Here is a 6,008-nt window from a genome sequence, read left to right on the forward strand (position 1 = left end):
AACAACAACAACATCAGCTATTTCAAGAGGTAGCATATGATCAAGAGCTAACGGTACTGAAGAAAGAAGTTTAAGGTACACTGAAGGTATTGGCAAAGAACAAGTATCCTGGGAATTGATGGAATACAAACTGAAATGTTTCAACAAACTGATGCAGCACTGGAGGTACTCATTCAACTATGCCAAGAAATTTGTAAGACAGCTACATGACCAACTGACTGGAAGAGATCCGTATTTGTGCCCATTCCAAAGATTGTTATTAGAATAGACTTAACAGCTTCCTTTGATCCTAATCAAAACACTGTATTTTCTTCAAAGTATTTGCTTCCATTTTAATTAAATACTGACTTTTAAAAACTATCCTCACACATCAAATAAATGAATCCTCACATCAACGTTAGGATAGTTGCTGCTAGGTGTCATTGAGTTGATTTCTGTGCACAGTGACCCTATGACAACAGAACAAAACACTGCTGGTTGGGGGCCCGCTAAAGTACCTCTTATCAGTTCAATTTTTTTTTCTTAACTTTTTATTGTGAATTGAGTAAAGGTTTATCGACAAGATCACCAGTTTTATATTCAACAAAGTGTACTTTCATCTCAATTACAATCCCCTCCCTGCAACAACAATTATCCTGCTTCTTCCCTGTGTTGCCCATTTACACGTTATATTTCACAAATGAACACAGCAAATCTATTTGATGCAAATATACAAAACAAAAAACATCTAATATTCATTTAAATATTTAAAAAGCACATTCTGCAAGGCAGCCTCCTGCCTGAAGTCACTCAATCCATGGGTCTAGAGCACATAAGTTTATTAATGTTTTTCATGAGATTTCCTCCTTTGTGCTTGACCAAATGTGATCTAGGATGAGATGGGGAGAGACTTTTTGACCAAATATTAATTACTGTGCAAGTCATTAGTTTCCTGTTTATGTGCAAGCCACTTAAAACAGTTTCTTGTATAGTTGTTATTGTTGTTAAATGCCATCGAGTCGGTTCTGACCCATAGTAACCCTGTACAGGGTTTCCGAGGCTGTAAATCTTTACAGGAGCAGAAAGCCTCATCTTTCTCCTGCGGAGCAGCTGGTAGTTTTGAACTGCTGACCTTAAGGTTCACAGCCCGATTTGTAACCACTACGCTACCTTAAACAAAATAAAAGTATTATTCTTTTGTCACGCCATAATGTTGCACTTGGGGTTATGAGTATTTGTCTTACTTATCTAGTGCTGTTATAATAAAAATACCACAAACTTGTTGTAGTTGTCAAGTGCCGTCAAGTTGGTTCCGACTCATAGTGACCCTACATAGAGTTTCCGGTGCTGTCGATCTTTGCAGGAGCTGAAAACCACACCCCATGGAGCAGCTGGTGGGCGCCAACCGCTGACCTTGTGGTTCTCAGTCCAGTGCTTATCTGAAGTTTAAATCCAGGATGCTGGCTCTAAGGGAAGGCTTTCTTTCTCTGTCGATTTTGAGGAAGGTCCTTGTTCCTTGCTGTGTTCTTCATGTGGCGTGGCTTCTGTCTTCCCCCCATGTCTGCTACCTTCTCTCTCTGCCTAATCTGCTCTTTTTGTAACTCAGAGGTTATTGGCTTAAAATATACTCGACACTGATATGCCTTCGGTGAAAAAGGATGTGGGGGGTGGCATCTGACCTGTAACTTCACAAGAGGAAAGTGAGGTTTCCTCTAAGAGGCTGAGGTCAGATATGCCCCATCAATCCAACCTTCCTCACCGATTATGACAGCACCATCCCTCCCAGAGGCTATGCTTTGCAGCTGGGTTTGATAATCATTCATTGCAATGGCCACACGAACTCACAGTCCACACTCAATATTATGGGGTTTAGTAGGGAAGTTGGTGGTGGTGGGTGCTGTCTAGTCCTTTCTGACCCTATGCCCAGTCCTGGGCCATCCTCACAATTGTCATGTCCAAGCCCACTGCTGCTGCCACTGTGTCAGCCTGTCTTAATGGAGGGGTCTTCCTTTTCTCACTGACCGTCCACTTTCTCAAGCACAATGTGATTCTCTGGGGACTGGTCCCTCCTGATAACATGTCTGAAGTGAGAGATGAAGTGTCGTCATCCTGGCATCCAGGTTACAATGCAGGATTCAAAATATTAAGGATATGATTTTTTGGTGAAGGCAGACTTTTCTCCACTGAATCTACAGACTAGCCTCTCTCTGGCCATCAGTGCCTTGTCCTGGCCTCTACCCTGCTTGGGCAGTGTTACAAAGGTCTTTCAAAAGCAAAAAATAACTAGCTCTTTTAGCACTGTTGATAGGTTCCCCAAAGGGCAGTCCATTCAGCTCTAGGCTTCAGCCCAAAGGCACTGAGCTCTAATTCCCTGGATCACAAACCTAGCTCCCCATTAAGGGCTTGGAGGCGCCCTGGTGCACAAGTGAGTCTCCTGCCCAAAGGTACTCAGCTTGACTTGCTCTTGGTCTGGGAAGCCCACTGCCTGTCTGCTGCTCTGGCCCTCAGTTCTGCTGCCGCCATAGCTCTCTGTCTCTGAATCCAGGAAGTTCAAGGTGCAGGGATCTCCTAGTCCAAAGGATGCGCTCCACTTTTCACTCTTCTTTCTTGATGGTATGAGATCGTGCTGCTGCTTCGAAGATGGCTCATTTTATACCCAGCAGGATGGTGGTGGTGGTGGTTATGTGCCATGGAGTCAGTTCCTACTCAAAGCGACCCTGCACAGGGTTTCCGAGGCTGTAAATCTTTACAGGAGCAGAAAGCCTCATCTTTAGATTTGACCAATTGCCCTTATTAGATTTCCAAGTTTTTGCAATCCCAATAAACCCTGTTAACAATCACTCACAACTGAATCATATCATCCTATCAGCATCTTCTGCCACCTTGTCTCACCCAGACCAACCAGGAAAAGAGGAAATACACCCAATTTGCCTGGTCCCACCAGTCTTTGGGTGGTAGTTAACAAGGATCATGGCTAGAAAGCCACACCCCACAATCACTGCACTGCAAACTGTTACCAAGGAAAACTCATCCCCAAATGACATTATAACGACAGGAAAAGGACCTAGGATTTACAACACATATTTTGAGGACTATAAATATGTTGCGGACCATGTAAGACTGGTCAGAGGTTCGAGGCCCTATAGGCCCGAGTGTAACAAATGAGGCCACTGGCAGTTTATGGCAAATTGCTTTCATTTTATATATTAAATTAATACACGGAGCCTTTGAGAATCCACAGATAAATGTGATATTTTCCTAAAGCCTAAGACTAAAGGTTGCAAGGTCAAGCCTTTCTCCAAAAGGATTAACTAAAAATATCTTAGCTACTTCTCGGTTCTTTGTTCTATAGACAAAGAACCCATCCTCCCTAATCCCTTTTCCAGGTGCAGCCCATTCACCTGGGCGTCTCCTGCAGAACTCTCACCTTCCCCCAACTGACCTCAGGGGCTATGTTGTTGTTGTCAGGTGCCATCGAGTCGGAACCGACTCATAGCGACCCCATGCACAGCAGAACGAAACAATGCTCGATCCTGGGCCAACCTCACCACCGCTGCCACCCCTGAGTCCATCAATGATGCCACCTGGCCGATCCATCTCGTTGAGGGTCTTCCTCTTTTTCTCTGACCCTCCACCCTACCCAGCATGACATCCTTGCTATAGATATGTTAATTGGGCCTGAGAATCCAAGTTGCTGGCCTGGGATTCGAACCAGTGAAGTATGATGTAAAGTTACCTGAATGTCTGGAAAAGTACTGATGTTAGCTGTACCTTGCCTAAGTCCCTCCCAGCTTGGTGTGAAACTCCTCCCCTAAATAAAGCAGAGGCCCGGGCCTCCCCAGGTGTGCATTACTGGTTGGAAGGCATGGAGTAACGATTGCAGTACATTATGGGTTGGAAGGCATGCAGTAAAGATTGCAGGGCAGTGAGTTGCTGCCTGCAGAGGCCATGATGCCTGTAGTCCCAAGCCTGCCCACCAGTGATGTATCCACCCTGGCTTTGGGGTGCCTCATTGTCTCCCTTCTTCTGTTTGTCTGTGTATTCTTTCGCTATCCCTATCGCCGCTGGATCTCCCCTCCTCGTGAACCAAACACTCGTGACAACTATGTCGAGGGAAAACCCCGACATAAATATATTGTTGTTGTTGTTAAGTGCCGTCCAGTTGTTTCTGACCCATAGCGAGCCTGTATAGGATTTCCGAGGAGCATCTGGTGAGCTTAAACTGCCAACCTTGCAGTTCAAACCTACTTTGCAGTCTGACGCATTATCCCACAGCTCCACAGCAGTACCTAAAGGGCATCCTGGTGTGGCACTGTGGTTAATGTGCAGGACTGCAAGATCTGTTTGAACCACAAGGCTGGCAGTTCAAGTTTGCCAGCTGCTCCTCGGAAAGCCTACACAGGGTCGCTATGGGTCAGAACTGAATTGAAGACACACAACAACAACCAACAACAAAGGGCATCAGTCCCTGACATTACCAGACCTGCCCTAATGGGCCTTGGAAGGCAAAATGCCCTGAGTCCTCCCGAGCTGTTTCTGACAAAAACACACAGGAAGCAGGGAGTTCATTTGGGGTCAGCCTTGCCATATATGGGATAAAATTGGGATGTGGAATCCTAAACCTGTGTGAGGTATGACAGGTGTGTGCTGTTTCCAAAACATGTTTCATATGTCAGAGGATAATTTGTGTATCAAACTTGTACCACTGAAGGACAAGTAAGAAGAGAATGGCTGGAAATACAATTTTTTTTTTTTTTTTTTAAATAGATGGGAAGCTTTCTGAAAAAGAGATGTGTCCCTTCCAACTCCATGCTCCTAATGTGGAACTTGGCACACAAAGGTGGACATTTGTTGTTCTTGTCACCACAGCCAATTGTCTCTCCCTGGGTCCTGGCCAGGGCAGAGAAGCTGACTCAGTTCTGCCCTGGAGCCAAGATGGGGCTGGTGAACAAAGCTGAGCTATCAGGTCATTCCAACTATGATGAAATCAACATTACTTCCCTCATCCCATCAAATATCTGGTTGATGTTGTAATTTCCAATGCAGGAGACCCTTTGACTTTAGATAATTTGACTTGGATTTTCTGTCACCTGGAGTAAGAGGAGGTTTTCTGTTCCCATAAAGATTTACAGCCTTGGAAACCCTACACAAAATTGCTATGAGTCAGAATCGACTCTACAGCAGTGAGTTTAGTAGGGGTTTTTTGGGGGGGTGATTGGAAAGACACCTCAATAATTAAAACTCATGCAATATTTGCTGAACAAATGAGTAACGTTTTTTAAAAATTCTATTTGTTAATTTTCATCAAAGTAAGTTTCACTCAGCCTTTTTCTACCACCTCATACACATGTGCAAAAGAACAAAGAAAAAGGAAGACAGAAAAATTGATGTATTTGAATTGTGGTGTTGATGCAGAATATTGATTATACCATGAACTATTGGAAGATCAAGCAAATCAGTCTTAGAAGAAATACAACCAGAATGGTGCTTAGAAGTGAGGAGGGTGAAATTTCAGCTTTTTTCCTTTGGACACATCATGAAGTGTCTTAGATTGGATTCTCTAGAAAAGCAAAGCCAGTTAAGCTAATATATAATATAATGTATAGAAATAGAAGTTTATAGCAAGGAAATGGCTCACACAGTTGTAGAGGTGGGAGAGTCCCAAGTCCGGGTCAGATGAACCAAGATCGGTAGGCACACAAACAAACAGGCTGTCCAGAAGGTAAGAACACAAGCTGCTGAAGACTTCCAGGATCCTCAGGAAATAGAACAAGTCACTGGCTCAAGTCCAAAGAGACAAAGTTGGGAGGAAAAGCCAAATGTAAGATCCAGACTCCGCAGAGAACATGTAAGCATGGCCTAGGAGTCTGTTTGTTGGAAGCAGGCCACACCTCCAGAGAACGCCCTTTCAGTTGATTGACTGCTCATAGCAGACCACATGAGAGAGTGAAGTTGACACAAAACCTTCACTATCACAGGAGGTAAGACCAGTTCTACAAAAGGACATCATGAGATCAAGAATGAGTTAC

Source organism: Chrysochloris asiatica, unplaced genomic scaffold (genome assembly GCF_000296735.1).
Source record: "Chrysochloris asiatica unplaced genomic scaffold, ChrAsi1.0 scaffold00101, whole genome shotgun sequence".
Classification (NCBI taxonomy): domain Eukaryota; kingdom Metazoa; phylum Chordata; class Mammalia; order Afrosoricida; family Chrysochloridae; genus Chrysochloris; species Chrysochloris asiatica.